The following is an 18,900-nucleotide window of genomic DNA, read 5'->3' as shown; positions in this document are numbered from 1 at the left end:
AACACAACAAGAAGAGTGAAGTTAAGGATAGCTGGAACTGTAGAATAGATTCATCTGAAACACTTGAAATGCATTTTAATTAAAACTTCTTTCAAATCTATGAAATACTTGTGTAGTTCCAATGTGCAGAGTTGTGTGAGTGGAATACTGGAATCAGTGAAGATCTTACCATGTGTAACAATTAAGTGGACAAGTCAGGCAGGGAGAGAGCCAGCCTCATAAAAATGTAGCAGGAGAATATTGTAGACAGAGAGAACATTTGTTTACCATTCTTCTTCTCACATTGTGGAGTGGCAGGATCACAGGTGTTAGAAAACATGACCACAGTCATTTTGTGATTCTAAAATATACAAACATATGCATAAATATAACTACACATATTAGATACTTAATAAATTTCTTCACTTCCCAACATATTGAAATTTGGAATAATTATTTTATCTGAGCAGTAATGAATTATGGATTGAAAATGATTAAGATGGTCAAAGTTTTGGGACAGTGCACATTGGTTTTACAGAATAGAGGGTTTTTCACTGTGGTATACTTGCATACATGTATAAGTTAGTTTGAAGCAGGTCACTCACAAAATATTATTCTATGTGTTCTTTTTTTAAATATAAGACATCCTAACATAAAACTAGTAGATTTCTCATTCATTGCCATTTAACGTTCCTTAGTAGTATCAAGTGGTCCTCTGGATTTCAAAAAACTGTTGGTTATAAGAACCACATTTTGGATAGTAAATTATTTCACTTGTATCTTCTGTCTCTCTTCTTTGGTTAATTTGGTTCAGATTTATAAGACTTGTTTCTCTTCTCAAAAACACAACTCTCTTTTTCATTCATATTCTTTTTCATTCCTTTGGCATGAATATGTATCATTTTGTTCATTTGTCCTGGATTTGGAGTGGGATTGTTCTTGTTTCCCTAAGACCTCAAGATTCATCTCTAGGCTATATAGTTGAGATCCCTCTGATAAGGTATGTAGCCTTATAAGATATGTAGCCTTATAACTTATATAGTTGAGATCTCTCTGATAAGGTATGTAGCCTTATAAGGTATGTAGCCTCGTATATACTTTTCCTCTTTGACTGCATTCATTGTGTGTAGCAGACACTGGGGTGTGTTTTTCTTTTCAGTTGATTCTAATGATCTATTAATCTTTTTGCTGATTTCTTGGAGGACTGATTCTTCATGCCAAAGTGTATATGGTTCATTGTCTTGTGATTGTGCTCTTTCTGTTCCTTTTTTTGGTGTGCATTTGAAATGTTATTTGAATAGAATCTGATAATATGAAAGGAATCACTTTGATTGTGGTGTGTACTTGCTAAGAATTGTCTTCATGACCTATATGGAGTCTGTTTTAGAGCAAATTCCATACGAAGCCTGAGTACAGCACTTTTTTTCTGAGGAAGTATTCCATAGATACCTGTAAAGTCCTCTGGATCAAAAAGTACAGTTGAATTCTGTAGGAATGGTTGATATTTTGTCTGAGCGAAATACCTCTTAGTGAGTTTGGCAGAGTGAAGTGACCCAAACTTGTTTTACAGGGCCCCTGTGTCCCATTCCTTGGAGTAGTTTGTGGCTGATGTAATTGGGGCATTGGTGTTCCGGGCACAGTCCTTTACCATTCTTGTTGGATTACTCCTTTTTCTAGTACGTGTAATCTTCTTTGTCACCTCTGGCTAATGGAGGGTTAAAGTCTGCTGTAGCAAATATGACAATAGCTATTGCTCCTTGCTGTTGGCATCCATCAGCATGAAATGCAAATACTATTTTCCATTCTTGCGATCTCTGCAACTCTGTGCATGTGAAGTACATTTTCTGCCAACAACATACATTTGGGTCTTGATTTCTTCACTTAATATTCCACGCAGTGCCTTTAATTGAAGAATCAAGCTCATTTACATTTGGTATGAATGGTGAGAGGAACATGTTACTTGGTGCCATTTTGCTTCATTTGATTTCTGTTGGAGTCAGTCATAATTCACATTGCTTACGTATATTAAGATTTATTCATTCCCATGCTCCATACTGTCTGATTTTAATGTTCTTCTTTCACATGTAGGATTGTCTGAGTACTTTCAAGATTCCTTCCTTAGTGCCCCTGTATCGCTTGCTTTTAGTTTTCTCTTAGCAATTGAATGATGGGTGTTAACTGTGTATTGTGCTCCTTTTCTCAATTGCTTTCTTTGTTCTAAATTTTTCTGGTGAACATTTAAAATCTTCTAAGTACAGAATCATGTTGTAGTAAAACCACACTACTTTTAGCTGCTGGTTTCCTATATGGAACACTTCCTTCTTCTCCTTGGCCTAATAGCACTGGCTAGAGTGACACAGACTGTTTTGAACAGAAATGATAAATGGGGGCATCTCTGTCTTGTTTCATGTCTAAGAAACATGGTTTGTATTGTCTCCATTTTGAATGAGATTGACCTCACGTTTACCGTAAAAAGCTTTTACAAGGTTGAGATATGTTCCTACTATCACTTGTTTTTCTTGTGTTTTGAACCCTTATTTTTGGAAATGGTTTTCTGGTCTCTGTGTGTGTTGGTATGGTGAATGGCGTCTGTTGGTTTCCATCTATGGAGCCAAAGTTGTATCCCGAGATGAAACACATGGGATTGTGGTGTCCTATCTTTTTCTTCTGCTTTGGAAAGTGAACTGCCCACATTTTATTAAGATCTTCTGCATTTATTTTCATAAGGATTATTGGCCTCAAGTTTTGTATCCTCATGTGCCTTTATCTGGTTTTGGAATCCTGGGGATGCGGCATTCATAGAATGACTCTGGCCGGGTTCCCTTCATTTCAACCTAAAGGGGATTTTTTGAGGGGGGTTTTCTATTAACTCTTTTTAGAAGGTCTGGTTGAATGGGACTAGGCTTCCATTGGGTCCTGGCCTTTGCTTTCTTGGTAGGCTTTTGAGCAAATCTTCAATTTCATGGCTTGATTTGGATCTGTTTAAATTTCTGATGTGCATTTGGGTAGGCAATGCTGGTATAAGTTTCCCAAATAGTTTCTGATTATCCTCTCTATTTCATTGTACTCCATGGTGATTGTTCCTTTTCATCCCAAATTTCAGGAAATTGAGTCTTGTCCTTCTTTCTCTGGATAGTGTGCATAAACTTTGATCAAATTTACTGTTGGTTTCAAAGAACCAAGTTTGTATATTGTTGATTTTGTTGGAACTAACATGTTGTTTTCATTTCTTAAAGTTTGGTTCAAATTTCAATTATGTGCCATCAAGGGCTGCTTTCAGTGTTGATTTCTTCTTTTACCATGGCCTTGAAATGTAATGGGAGGTTTGTGTTTGGGAGATTTTCTGTTCTCTTAAGGAATAAGATCATTGCTGTGAACCTTCTTCTCTGAACCACCTTCCGAGTATTCCTGGGTTGTGGATATGTTGTGTGGGTGTTCTCAGTAACCTTGAAAAGTGTATTGTTTATTTCATCTACAGTGTCTTCTGCTCCCCAGTAGTTGATCACTCAATCTAGGGGACTAGAGGAGATCCTGAGTTTTTATTCTACTATTGATTTCTTATTTCCTTGCATAAAAGACTGCTGGAAAGCCAGACATTCTCCCTAAATTTTTTCCTGTGAAATAATCCTTGCTTTGTGGCATCAGATGTGGTATGTTTCAGAAAACTATCTCTGTGCTTCCGAGAAGAAAGTGTCTTTATAGTGCTTGCTAATTCCTGGCATCCTGTGTTTTTCCTTCCCAGAATGGCCCTGAAGACACAGAAGAAGTAGGGGAAAATTTCCGGCAATCCAGCAATCATGGTAATGTCTTTGAAAACTTCCAAATTTGCTATTAATTGACTTAAAATTACACAGAGATTCCTGTATGTTTTACTTTGACTTATTCCCATAACAGGTAAAATCGACCTCGGGAAACAAGAATACCGAGCCTTGCTGGACAACAATCATTCTGAGAGTGAAAGAGAACATGTGGTTTCCACCTCCCGTTTAATACAGACCACGAAGAAGGGCTTGCGTGATGCTACCCCTTCATCACCTGACCCCAAAGTAAGGCGTGTTTTAATACTTGTTTCCCGTCCCCTGGCCACATCTTTGATTTCTTCTTCTGTTTTTTGTTTGTTTTTTTTAGCATATCATCTCCCATATCCTCATAATGGTGACAATGATCCTACACAGAGGGCCCCTAAATCAGGTTCACAATAGAAAATAAGTGTCTCACCAGGAGAGGCATAAGGACAGGATTGTGCTTTGTGGAAGTCAAGCACTGTCAGGCCTGCAAATGTGGAATAAAGAACTAGAAAGCTAAGTCAAAAAACAGCTAAAGGAACCTGGAAGAGAGATTTTCATGCCTGAAAATAAACCACTGTTTGAATGCTGACTATAGTTTTTCAGTAAAGAGTGGGCATTGGTACAGCTGGGCCAGTGGATATATTTCCCTATTTAGTTTTAGGAGTCAACTCCATTCTGATTCCCATAGTGGATGTAATAATAAGAATCCTCTCCAACAGTGTTGAAGTATTTGTTTCCACATGATCATAAGTGTGTATTATTTGTGTCCTCAATATTACCTTCCTGAATGGGATAAGATGGACTCTTTGTTGAAATTTGATTTCCTTGTCCTTGATGTGTGAAGACTGGGATTGTTACTTCTTTTATGAGCTGAGTGATTATACATGTTCCTTTGTGTACTACATGATCATGTGCCATTGGTTAAATGGGTTGTTTTTCTTTCCAGACCTCAGTACTTTAGCTGTTTGAATATCTAGTATGGCAATCCACTGTGCAAGAGTAACTAGCAAAAAATCATCTCCTAGGTATATGCTTTCTCCTCACCCTGTTAATTGTTTCCTTTGCTGTTCTAAAGATTTTATTTGAATGCGCTCACATTTTTCACTTCTTGCGACCATGTTCTCACGTGCAATATTCCTCTTCCTAAAGTCTTATTCGATGCCTATATGCTGAGGAGTTTCTGCTGTTTTTCCTCCAATGGCTGCCATGTTTCCCATTTGTTATATCTAGGTTTGTTATCCCTCTTCTGTTGTGTTGTGCATGGGGAGGAACAGAGACCTAGTTTCACTCTTCTTGATATGGATATCCAGTTTGCCCAATTCCATCCGTTTTGCTTTTGCATTGCATTAAACATGCACATGATAGTTGGGTTCATATGGACACATTCATACACGTGTTTTTTTTACACCATTCAGACCCTGGTTCCTCTCTCTTATTTCCCTCCACCCTCAACTTACTCTAATCTACTGGTCTACCTACCATTCATTCGTTTATGTAGTGATTTTTTATAGATATACATTGAATTGCAATTCACCATGATATAATTTCAGGCTTGTAGAGTATTTTCATCGACATTCCCTCCATTACCCTAACTCTTGTTCCTCCCGATGATATTTTACTACTCTACTAACCTTTGCTTTCATTTCAGGATATCCATACTTACCTTGTTCTTCATCGATTGCTTTACCTTCTCCCTTGATTGGAATCCTTTCAATGCTCAATATTCTCATATGACTTATTGAGTTGAGCATGGTATTCTCCACTTCCTTCCACTCATTGAAAAGGTATAAGTTCATTCTTCAACATATACTAAAACTTGTTCGTGTATATACGCCTCATTGTATCATCCATTCAATATGTCACTGCTGGTAAGAGTTATGTGGCTACAGACATTGATATACTTGTGTCCCTGCAGGTCAGCTTAACACAAAAGAGGCGTGGATATCAAGATCCTGGGGTGGTTCCATTGCTTGTTTTTGGAGGAATCTCCATAGTGCTTCCCACATCTGTGGCCCTAATGTGTGGTGGAACCAATAATGTGGGAGCGTAGTATTTCTTTGATGTCCTCACCAACATTTATGATCTTATTTATTCTTTTTGTTGTTGTTGTTGTTGCTGTTGTTGTTGGGGATTGCTGCTGGGGTCCCTGAACCCCTAAGTCAAAACCCCATCATTTAAATCTGTAAATTTGCCTTTCTACATTCTGTTTTCTTTCTTTGCCTCATTGCTTTTACTAACATTTCAGGTGCTGTTTTGTTTAGGAGTCTCATTCTTTTTGATTTTAGAGGAAATCCTATACTTTTTTCACCATTCCATATGCTAGAGATTTTGCTCGGTGTACATAGCCTAGGTAATCCTGTAGTAAGTTTCTACTTTCCATGGCTACAGAGTTTTGTCATGTGCAAGTTTCTAAGTCATTGTGCTCTTTCTGTCCCTTTTTTGGTGTGGGTTTGAAATGTTACTTGAAAGTATCCGATAATATGCAAGCAATCACTTGGATTGTGGTGTGTATTTGCTAAGAATTGCCTTGATGACCTAATACGGAGTCTGTTTTAGAGGAAAACCATGTGAAGCCCAAGGACAGCAATTTTTTCTGAGGAAGTATTCCATAGATATCTGCAAAGTCCTCTTGATCAAAAAGTACAGTTGAATTCTGCAGGAACGCTTGATACTTTGTCTGAGAAAGATACGGCTTAGTGAGTTTGGCAGAGTGAAATGATCCATACTTGTTTTACAGGGCCCCTGTGTCCCTTTCCTGGGAGGAGTTTGTGGCTGATGTAATTGGTGGCATTGGTGTTCTGGGCACAGTCCTTTACCATTCTTGTAGGATTACTCCTTTTTCCAGTAGGTGTGATCTTCTTTGTCACTTCTGGCTAATAGAGGGTTGAAGTCTCCTTTGGCAAGTATGACAATCGCTATTAAACCATGCTATTGACATCCATCAGCAAGAAACGCAAATACCATTGTCCATCCTTGCGTTTGGTGGGACTCTGTGCAGGTGAAGTACATTTTATGCCGACAATATGCAGTTGGGGCTGAATTCTTCAATTAATATTCCACACAGAGCCTTTAATTGAAGAATCAAGCTCATTTACATTTGGTATGAATGGTGAGAGGTATATGTTAGCTGGTGGCATATTGAAGTGTTGGAGTCAGTCATAATTCACATTGCTTACATACTCTAGTGAGATATATTTTATCCCATGCTCCACACTGTCTGATTTTAGCGTTCTTCTTCACATGTTGCATTGTCTAAGGACCTTCAGCAGCGCTTCCTCAGTGCCCCTGTATCACTTTTAGTTCTCTCTTAGCAACTGAGTGATGACTGCTACTGAGTATTGCGCTGGTTTTCTCTATTGCTTTCATTGTTCAAGAACTTTTCTGATCAACATTTAAGATCTTCAAAGCACAGAATCATGTAGTAGTAAAACAAAGCTAGTTTTAGCTGCTTGTTACCAGTATGAATCCCTGTCTTTCCTGGGTTGGCCTAATAGCACTGGCGAGTGTGAAATAGACTGCTTGAAACAGAAATGCAAAAAGGGGGGAACCCTGTTTTGTTTCATGTCTAAAAAACATGCTTGGTGTTCCATCCATTTTCAAATGATGTTGAAAATGATTCAACACAGTTTTGCAACTCCACAGTTTTGAAACTCTAGAGCCCAAATTGCATCCCAAGATGAATCGCATGGGATCCTAGAGGTATCCTATCTTTTTCCTGTGCTTTGGTAAGTGGATTACCCAGGTTTTACTAAGATCTTCTGCATTTACTTTCCTGAGGATTATTGGCCTCAAGATTTGTTTCCTCATGGGTCTTTGTCTGGTTTTGGAATCGGGGTGATGCAGCATTCATAGAATGAGTCTGGCCGGGTTCCCTCCATTTTTCCTTAATGGAATGGTTTCAGGGGTTTTCCCATTAACTCTTTTTAAAAGGACTGGTTGAACTGGGCTCAGCTTCCACCAGGTCCTGGGATTACCTTTGATGGTAGGTTTCAGCACATCTTCAATTTCATTGCTTGCTTTGGATCTGTTTAAATTCCTGATGTGCATTTGGGTCGGCAATTCTGGTATAAGTTTCCCAAATAGTTTCTTATTATCCTCTCTATTTCATTGTGCTCCACGGTGATCCATTCTTTTCATTCCAAATCTCAGGAAATTGAGTCCTGTCCTTCTGTCTCTGGATAGTGTGCATAACTTTGATCAAATTTACGGTTGGTTTCAAAGAACCACGTTTGTACATTCTTGATTTTGTTGGAAGCTTGTTGTTTTCATTTCTTAACGTTTGGTTCCGATTTCAATTATTTGCCATCAAGGGCTGCTTTTAGTGTTGATTTCTTCCTTTTCCATGGCCTTGAAATGTAATGAGAGGTTTGTGTTTGGGAGATTTTCTGTTCCATTAAGGAATAACATCAGGGCTGTGAACCTTCTTCTTTGTACCACTCTCCAAGTATCCCTGGGTTGTGGATATGTTGTGTGGGTGTCCTCAGTAACTTTGAAGAATTGTTCATTTCATCTACGGTGTCTTCTGCTCCCCAGTAGTTGAACACTCAGTCTAGGGGGCTAGAGGGGCTCCTGTGTTTTTATTCTACTGTTGATTTCTGATTTCATTGCATAAAAGTCTGATGGAACGCCAGGCATTCTCCCTAATTTTTTCCTATGAACTGATCCTTGCTTTGTGGCATCAGATGTGGTGTGTTTCAGAAAATGACCACTGTGGTGCCGAGAAGAAAGTGTCTTTATAGTGCTTGCTAATTCCTGGCATCCTGTGTTTTTCCTTCCCAGAATGGCCCTGAAGATAAACAAGAAGTATGTGAAAATTTCCAGCAATCCAGGAATCATGGTAATGTCTTTGAAGACTGCCAAATGTGGTATTCATTGACTTACAATTACACAGAGTTTCATGTATGTTTTACTTTGACTTATTCCCATAACAGGTAAAATCGACCTCGGGAAACAAGAACACCGAGCCTTGCTGGACAACAATCATTCTGAGAGTGAAAGAGAACATGTGGTTTCCACCTCCCGTTTAATACAGACCACGAAGAAGGGCTTGCGTGATGCTACCCCTTCATCACCTGACCCCAAAGTAAGGCGTGTTTTAATACTTGTTTCCCATCCCCTGGCCACATCTTTGATTTCTTCTTCTGTTTTTTGTTTGTTGGTTTAGCATATCATCTCTTATATCCTCATGATGGTGACAATGATCCTACACGGAGGGCCCCTAACTCAGGGTCACAAAAGAAAATAAGTATCTCACCAGGAGATGCATAAGGATAGGATTGTGCTTTGTGGGAGTCAAGTACTGTCAGGCCTGCGAATGTGGAATAAAGAACTAGAAAGCAAAGCCAAGAAATAGCTACTGGAAGCTGGAAGTGAGATTTTCATGCTCGCAAATAAACCGTTGTTGGAGTGCTGACTCGATTTTTCAGGAAAGAGTGGGCATTGGTAGAGCTGGGCCCTTTTGACTTTTAGGAGAGTCAGCTCCATTCTGATTCCCATAGTGGATGTAGTAATAAGCATCCTCACCAAGAATGTTGAAGCATTTCTATTTCCACATGATCATCAGTGTGTATTATTTGTGTTCTCAACCTTACCTTCCCGAATGGGGTAAGATGCACTCGCTGTTGAAATTTGATTTGCATGTCCCTGATGTGTGAAGACTGGGATTGTTACTACCTTGATGAGCTGAGCGATTATCCATGTTCCTTTGTGTACTTCGTGATCATGTGCCATTGGGTAAATGGGTTGTTTGTCTTCCCAGAGCTCAGTACCTTTAGCTGTTCATATATTTAGTATGGCAATCCAGTGTCCAAGAGAAACTGGCAAAAACTCATCTCGTAGGCTACATGCTTTCTCCTCACCCTGTGAATTGTTTTCTTTGCTGTTCTGCAGATTGAATATGGATGCACTCAAGTTTACCACTTCTTGGGAGTTCGTTCTCACGTGCAATATTCCTCTTCCTAAAGTCTTATTGGATGCCTATATTTGGAGGTGTTTCCCCTGTATTCCTTCCAATGGCTGCCATGTTTCACATTTGTTATATCTAGGTTTGTTATCCCTCTTGTGTTGTGTTGTGCATGGGGAGAAACAGAGACCTAGTATCACTCTTCTTGGTATGGATATGCAATTTGCACAATTCCATCTGTTTTGCTTTTGCATTGGATTAAACATGTACATGATAGTTGGGTTCATACGGACATATTCATACACGCATTTTTGTACACCATTCAGACCCTGGTTCCCCTCTCTTATTTCCCTCCACCCTCCACTTGCTCGAATCTACTGGTCTACCTTCCATTCATCCCTTTATGTAGTGTTTATTTATAGATATACATTCAATTGCAATTCACCATGATATAATTTCATGCTTCCACTACCCGAACTCTTGTGTCCTCCCAATGATATTTTTCTGCTCTACTAACCTTTGCTTTCACTTCAGGATATCCATGCCTACCTTGTTCCTAGTGGGTTGCTTGACCTTCTGCCTTGATTGGAATCCTTTCAATGCTCCGTATTCTCATATGACTTATTGAATTGTGCATGGTATTCTCCACTTCCTTCCACTCATCCAAATGGTATAACTTCATTCTTCAACATATACTAAAAGTTGTTTGTGTATATACACCTCATTGTTTCATCCATTGAATATGTCGCTGCTGGTTAGGGTTTTTCGGCTACAGACATTGACCCACTTGTGTTCCTGCTGGTCAGCTGAGCACAAAAGAGGCATGGATATCAAGATCCCGGTGTGGTTCCATTGTTTGTTTTTGGAGGAATCTCCATAGTGCTTTTCACAGTGGTTGCCCTAATGTGTGGTTGCCCTAATGGCGGTTGTTTTGCATCTCTGGAGCCCAAATTGCATCCCAAGATGAATCGCATGGGATCTTAGAGGTGTCCTATCTTTTTCCTGTGCTTTGGTAAGTGGATTACCCAGGTTTTAGGAAGATCTTCTGCATTTACTTTCCTGAGGATTATGGGCCTCACGTTTTGTTTCCTGATGGGTCTTTGTCTGGTTTTGGAATCGGGGTGATGCAGCATTCATAGAATGAGTCTGGCCCTGTTCCCTCCATTTCTCCTTAATGGAATGGTTTCAGGGGTTTTCCCATTAACTCTTTTTAGAAGGACTGGTTGAACTGGGCTCAGCTTCCATCAGGTCCTGGGCTTTCCTTTGATGGTAGGTTTAGGCATATCTTCAATTTGATTGCTTGCTTTGGATCTGTTTCAATTTCTGATGTGCATTTGGGTCGGCAATGCTGGTATAAGTTTCCCAAATAGTTTCTGATTATCCTCTCTATTTCATCGTGCTCCACGGTGATCCATTCTTTTCATTCCAAATCTCAGGAAATTGAGTCCTGTCCTTCTGTCTCTGGATAGTGTGCATAACTTTGATCAAATTTACGGTTGGTTTCAAAGAACCAAGTTTGTACATTGTTGATTGTGTTGGAAGCTTGTTGTTTTCATTTCTTAACGTTTGGTTCCGATTTAATTATTTGCCATCAAGGGCTGCTTTTAGTGTTGATTTCTTCCTTTTCCATGGCCTTGAAATGTAATGAGAGGTTTGTGTTTGGGAGATTTTCTGTTCTCTTAAGGAATAACATCAGGGCTGTGAACCTTCTTCTTTGTACCACCTTCCAAGTATCCCTGGGTTGTGGATATGTTGTGTGGGTGTTCTCAGTAACTTTGAAGTATTGATCATTTCATCTACGGTGTCTTCTGCTGCCCAGTAGTTGAACACTCAGTCTAGGGGGCTAGAGGGGCTCCTGTGTTTTTATTCTACTGTTGATTTCTGATTTCATTGCATAAAAGTCTGATGGAACGCCAGGCATTCTCCCTAATTTTTTCCTATGAACTGATCCTTGCTTTGTGGCATCAGATGTGGTGTGTTTCAGAAAATGACCACTGTGGTGCCGAGAAGAAAGTGTCTTTATAGTGCTTGCTAATTCCTGGCATCCTGTGTTTTTCCTTCCCAGAATGGCCCTGAAGATAAACAAGAAGTTTGTGAAAATTTCCAGCAATCCAGGAATCATGGTAATGTCTTTGAAGACTGCCAAATGTGGTATTCATTGACTTACAATTACACAGAGTTTCATGTATGTTTTACTTTGACTTATTCCCATAACAGGTAAAATCGACCTCGGGAAACAAGAACACCGAGCCTTGCTGGACAACAATCACTCTGAGAGTGAAAGAGAACATGTGGTTTCCACCTCCCGTTTAATACAGACCACGAAGAAGGGCTTGCGTGATGCTACCCCTTCATCACCTGACCCCAAAGTAAGGCGTGTTTTCATACTTGTTTCCCGTCCCCTGGCCACATCTTTGATTTCTTCTTCTGTTTTTGTTTGTTGGTTTAGCATATCATCTCTTATATCCTCATGATGGTGACAATGATCCTACACGGAGGGCCCCTAACTCAGGGTCACAAAAGAAAATAAGTATCTCACCAGGAGATGCATAAGGATAGGATTGTGCTTTGTGGGAGTCAAGTACTGTCAGGCCTGCGAATGTGGAATAAAGAACTAGAAAGCAAAGCCAAGAAATAGCTACTGGAAGCTGGAAGTGAGATTTTCATGCTCGCAAATAAACCGTTGTTGGAGTGCTGACTCGATTTTTCAGGAAAGAGTGGGCATTGGTAGAGCTGGGCCCTTTGGACTTTTAGGAGAGTCAGCTCCATTCTGATTCCCATAGTGGATGTAGTAATAAGCATCCTCACCAAGAATGTTGAAGCATTTCTATTTCCACATGATCATCAGTGTGTATTATTTGTGTTCTCAACCTTACCTTCCCGAATGGGGTAAGATGCACTCGCTGTTGAAATTTGATTTGCATGTCCCTGATGTGTGAAGACTGGGATTGTTACTACCTTGATGAGCTGAGCGATTATCCATGTTCCTTTGTGTACTTCGTGATCATGTGCCATTGGGTAAATGGGTTGTTTGTCTTCCCAGAGCTCAGTACCTTTAGCTGTTCATATATTTAGTATGGCAATCCAGTGTCCAAGAGAAACTGGCAAAAACTCATCTCGTAGGCTACATGCTTTCTCCTCACCCTGTGAATTGTTTTCTTTGCTGTTCTGCAGATTGGATATGGATGCGCTCAAGTTTACCACGTCTTGGGAGTTCGTTCTCACGTGCAATATTCCTCTTCCTAAAGTCTTATTGGATGCCTATATTTGGAGGTGTTTCCCCTGTATTCCTTCCAATGGCTGCCATGTTTCACATTTGTTATATCTAGGTTTGTTATCCCTCTTGTGTTGTGTTGTGCATGGGGAGAAACAGAGACCTAGTATCACTCTTCTTGGTATGGATATGCAATTTGCACAATTCCATCTGTTTTGCTTTTGCATTGGATTAAACATGTACATGATAGTTGGGCTCATAGGGACATATTCATACACGCATTTTTGTACACCATTCAGACCCTGGTTCCCCTCTCTTATTTCCCTCCACCCTCCACTTGCTCGAATCTACTGGTCTACCTTCCATTCATCCCTTTATGTAGTGTTTATTTATAGATATACATTCAATTGCAATTCACCATGATATAATTTCATGCTTCCACTACCCTAACTCTTGTGTCCTCCCAATGAAATTTTTCTGCTCTACTAACCTTTGCTTTCACTTCAGGATATCCATGCCTACCTTGTTCCTAGTGGGTTGCTTGACCTTCTGCCTTGATTGGAATCCTTTCAATGCTCCGTTTTCTCATATGACTTATTGAATTGTGCATGGTATTCTCCACTTCCTTCCACTCATCCAAATGGTATAACTTCATTCTTCAACATATACTAAAAGTTCTTTGTGTATATACACCTCATTGTTTCATCCATTGAATATGTCGCTGCTGGTTAGGGTTTTTCGGCTACAGACATTGACCCACTTGTGTTCCTGCTGGTCAGCTGAGCACAAAAGAGGCATGGATATCAAGATCCCGGTGTGGTTCCATTGTTTGTTTTTGGAGGAATCTCCATAGTGCTTTTCACAGTGGTTGCCCTAATGTGTGGTTGCCCTAATGGCGGTTGTTTTGCATCTCTGGAGCCCAAATTGCATCCCAAGATGAATCGCATGGGATCTTAGAGGTGTCCTATCTTTTTCCTGTGCTTTGGTAAGTGGATTACCCAGGTTTTACGAAGATCTTCTGCATTTACTTTCCTGAGGATTATGGGCCTCACGTTTTGATTCCTGATGGGTCTTTGTCTGGTTTTGGAATCGGGGTGATGCAGCATTCATAGAATGAGTCTGGCCGGGTTCCCTCCATTTCTCCTTAATGGAATGGTTTCAGGGGTTTTCCCATTAACTCTTTTTAGAAGGACTGGTTGAACTGGGCTCAGCTTCCATCAGGTCCTGGGCTTTCCTTTGATGGTAGGTTTCGGCATATCTTCAATTTCATTGCTTGCTTTGGATCTGTTTCAATTTCTGATGTGCATTTGGGTCGGGAATGCTGGTATAAGTTTCCCAAATAGTTTCTGATTATCCTCTCTATTTCATTGTGCTCCACGGTGATCCATTCTTTTCATTCCAAATCTCAGGAAATTGAGTCCTGTCCTTCTGTCTCTGGATAGTGTGCATAACTTTGATCAAATTTACGGTTGGTTTCAAAGAACCAAGTTTGTACATTGTTGATTGTGTTGGAAGCTTGTTGTTTTCATTTCTTAACGTTTGGTTCCGATTTAATTATTTGCCATCAAGGGCTGCTTTTAGTGTTGATTTCTTCCTTTTCCATGGCCTTGAAATGTAATGAGAGGTTTGTGTTTGGGAGATTTTCTGTTCTCTTAAGGAATAACATCAGGGCTGTGAACCTTCTTCTTTGTACCACCTTCCAAGTATCCCTGGGTTGTGGATATATTGTGTGGGTGTTCTCAGTAACTTTGAAGTATTGTTCATTTCATCTACGGTGTCTTCTGCTCCCCAGTAGTTGAACACTCAGTCTAGGGGGCTAGAGGGGCTCCTGTGTTTTTATTCTACTGTTGATTTCTGATTTCGTTGCATAAAAGTCTGATGGAACGCCAGGCATTCTCCCTAATTTTTTCCTATGAACTGATCCTTGCTTTGTGGCATCAGATGTGGTGTGTTTCAGAAAATGACCACTGTGGTGCCGAGAAGAAAGTGTCTTTATAGTGCTTGCTAATTCCTGGCATCCTGTGTTTTTCCTTCCCAGAATGGCAATGAAGATAAACAAGAAGTTTGTGAAAATTTGCAGCAATCCAGGAATCATGGTAATGTCTTTGAAGACTGCCAAATGTGGTATTCATTGACTTACAATTACACAGAGTTTCATGTATGTTTTACTTTGACTTATTCCCATAACAGGTAAAATCGACCTCGGGAAACAAGAACACCGAGCCTTGCTGGACAACAATCACTCTGAGAGTGAAAGAGAACATGTGGTTTCCACCTCCCGTTTAATACAGACCACGAAGAAGGGCTTGCGTGATGCTACCCCTTCATCACCTGACCCCAAAGTAAGGCGTGTTTTCATACTTGTTTCCCGTCCCCTGGCCACATCTTTGATTTCTTCTTCTGTTTTTTGTTTGTTGGTTTAGCATATCATCTCTTATATCCTCATGATGGTGACAATGATCCTACACGGAGGGCCCCTAACTCAGGGTCACAAAAGAAAATAAGTATCTCACCAGGAGATGCATAAGGATAGGATTGTGCTTTGTGGGAGTCAAGTACTGTCAGGCCTGCGAATGTGGAATAAAGAACTAGAAAGCAAAGCCAAGAAATAGCTACTGGAAGCTGGAAGTGAGATTTTCATGCTCGCAAATAAACCGTTGTTGGAGTGCTGACTCGATTTTTCAGGAAAGAGTGGGCATTGGTAGAGCTGGGCCCTTTGGACTTTTAGGAGAGTCAGCTCCATTCTGATTCCCATAGTGGATGTAGTAATAAGCATCCTCACCAAGAATGTTGAAGCATTTCTATTTCCACATGATCATCAGTGTGTATTATTTGTGTTCTCAACCTTACCTTCCCGAATGGGGTAAGATGCACTCGCTGTTGAAATTTGATTTGCATGTCCCCGATGTGTGAAGACTGGGATTGTTACTACCTTGATGAGCTGAGCGATTATCCATGTTCCTTTGTGTACTTCGTGATCATGTGCCATTGGCTAAATGGGTTGTTTGTCTTCCCAGAGCTCAGTACCTTTAGCTGTTCATATATTTAGTATGGCAATCCAGTGTCCAAGAGAAACTGGCAAAAACTCATCTCGTAGGCTACATGCTTTCTCCTCACCCTGTGAATTGTTTTCTTTGCTGTTCTGCAGATTGGATATGGATGCGCTCAAGTATAACACTTCTTGGGAGTTCGTTCTCACGTGCAATATTCCTCTTCCTAAAGTCTTATTGGATGCCTATATTTGGAGGTGTTTCCCCTGTATTCCTTCCAATGGCTGCCATGTTTCACATTCGTTATATCTAGGTTTGTTATCCCTCTTGTGTTGTGTTGTGCATGGGGAGAAACAGAGACCTAGTATAACTCTTCTTGGTATGGATATGCAATTTGCACAATTCCATCTGTTTTGCTTTTGCATTGGATTAAACATGTACATGATAGTTGGGTTCATACGGACATATTCATACACGCATTTTTGTACACCATTCAGACCCTGGTTCCCCTCTCTTATTTCCCTCCACCCTCCACTTGCTCGAATCTACTGGTCTACCTTCCATTCATCCCTTTATGTAGTGTTTATTTATAGATATACATTCAATTGCAATTCACCATGATATAATTTCATGCTTCCACTACCCGAACTCTTGTGTCCTCCCAATGATATTTTTCTGCTCTACTAACCTTTGCTTTCACTTCAGGATATCCATGCCTACCTTGTTCCTAGTGGGTTGCTTGACCTTCTGCCTTGATTGGAATCCTTTCAATGCTCCGTATTCTCATATGACTTATTGAATTGTGCATGGTATTCTCCACTTCCTTCCACTCATCCAAATGGTATAACTTCATTCTTCAACATATACTAAAAGTTGTTTGTGTATATACACCTCATTGTTTCATCCATCGAATATGTCGCTGCTGGTTAGGGTTTTTCGGCTACAGACATTGACCCACTTGTGTTCCTGCTGGTCAGCTGAGCACAAAAGAGGCATGGATATCAGGATCCCGGTGTGGTTCCATTGTTTGTTTTTGGAGGAATCTCCATAGTGCTTTTCACAGTGGTTGCCCTAATGTGTGGTTGCCCTAATGGCTGTTGTTTTGCATCTCTGGAGCCCAAATTGCATCCCAAGATGAATCGCATGGGATCTTAGAGGTGTCCTATCTTTTTCCTGTGCTTTGGTAAGTGGATTACCCAGGTTTTACGAAGATCTTCTGCATTTACTTTCCTGAGGATTATGGGCCTCACGTTTTGTTTCCTGATGGGTCTTTGTCTGGTTTTGGAATCGGGGTGATGCAGCATTCATAGAATGAGTCTGGCCCGGTTCCCTCCATTTCTCCTTAATGGAATGGTTTCAGGGGTTTTCCCATTAACTCTTTTTAGAAGGACTGGTTGAACTGGGCTCAGCTTCCATCAGGTCCTGGGCTTTCCTTTGATGGTAGGTTTCGGCATATCTTCAATTTCATTGCTTGCTTTGGGTCTGTTTCAATTTCTGATGTGCATTTGGGTCGGCAATGCTGGTATAAGTTTCCCAAATAGTTTCTGATTATCCTCTCTATTTCATTGTGCTCCACGGTGATCCATTCTTTTCATTCCAAATCTCAGGAAATTGAGTCCTGTCCTTCTGTCTCTGGATAGTGTGCATAACTTTGATCAAATTTACGGTTGGTTTCAAAGAACCAAGTTTGTACATTGTTGATTGTGTTGGAAGCTTGTTGTTTTCATTTCTTAACGTTTGGTTCCGATTTCAATTATTTGCCATCAAGGGCTGCTTTTAGTGTTGATTTCTTCCTTTTCCATGGCCTTGAAATGTAATGAGAGGTTTGTGTTTGGGAGATTTTCTGTTCTCTTAAGGAATAACATCAGGGCTGTGAACCTTCTTCTTTGTACCACCTTCCAAGTATCCCTGGGTTGTGGATATGTTGTGTGGGTGTTCTCAGTAACTTTGAAGTATTGTTCATTTCATCTACGGTGTCTTCTGCTCCCCAGTAGTTGAACACTCAGTCTAGGGGGCTAGAGGGGCTCCTGTGTTTTTATTCTACTGTTGATTTCTGATTTCATTGCATAAAAGTCTGATGGAACGCCAGGCATTCTCCCTAATTTTTTCCTATGAACTGATCCTTGCTTTGTGGCATCAGATGTGGTGTGTTTCAGAAAATGACCACTGTGGTGCCGAGAAGAAAGTGTCTTTATAGTGCTTGCTAATTCCTGGCATCCTGTGTTTTTCCTTCCCAGAATGCCCCTGAAGATAAACAAGAAGTTTGTGAAAATTTCCAGCAATCCAGGAATCATGGTAATGTCTTTGAAGACTGCAAAATGTGGTATTCATTGACTTACAATTACACAGAGTTTCATGTATGTTTTACTTTGACTTATTCCCATAACAGGTAAAATCGACCTCGGGAAACAAGAACACCGAGCCTTGCTGGACAACAATCACTCTGAGAGTGAAAGAGAACATGTGGTTTCCACCTCCCGTTTAATACAGACCACGAAGAAGGGCTTGCGTGATGCTACCCCTTCATCACCTGACCCCAAAGTAAGGCGTGTTTTCATACTTGTTTCCCGTCCCCTGGCCACATCTTTGATTTCTTCTTCTGTTTTTTGTTTGTTTGTTTAGCATATCATTTCTTATATCCTCATGATGGTGACAATGTTCCTACACGGAGGGCCCCTAACTCAGGGTCACAAAAGAAAATAAGTATCTCACCAGGAGATGCATAAGGATAGGATTGTGCTTTGTGGGAGTCAAGTGCTGTCAGGCCTGCGAATGTGGAATAAAGAACTAGAAAGCAAAGCCAAGAAATAGCTACTGAAAGCTGGAAGTGAGATTTTCATGCTCGCAAATAAACCGTTGTTGGAGTGCTGACTCGATTTTTCAGGAAAGAGTGGGCATTGGTAGAGCTGGGCCCTTTTGACTTTTAGGAGAGTCAGCTCCATTCTGATTCCCATAGTGGATGTAGTAATAAGCATCCTCACCAAGAATGTTGAAGCATTTCTATTTCCACATGATCCTCAGTGTGTA

The sequence above is a fragment of the Callospermophilus lateralis genome, chromosome 15 (genome assembly GCF_048772815.1).
Source record: "Callospermophilus lateralis isolate mCalLat2 chromosome 15, mCalLat2.hap1, whole genome shotgun sequence".
NCBI classification, from domain to species: Eukaryota; Metazoa; Chordata; class Mammalia; order Rodentia; family Sciuridae; genus Callospermophilus; species Callospermophilus lateralis.
Note: the sequence above shows the minus strand (reverse complement) of the source record.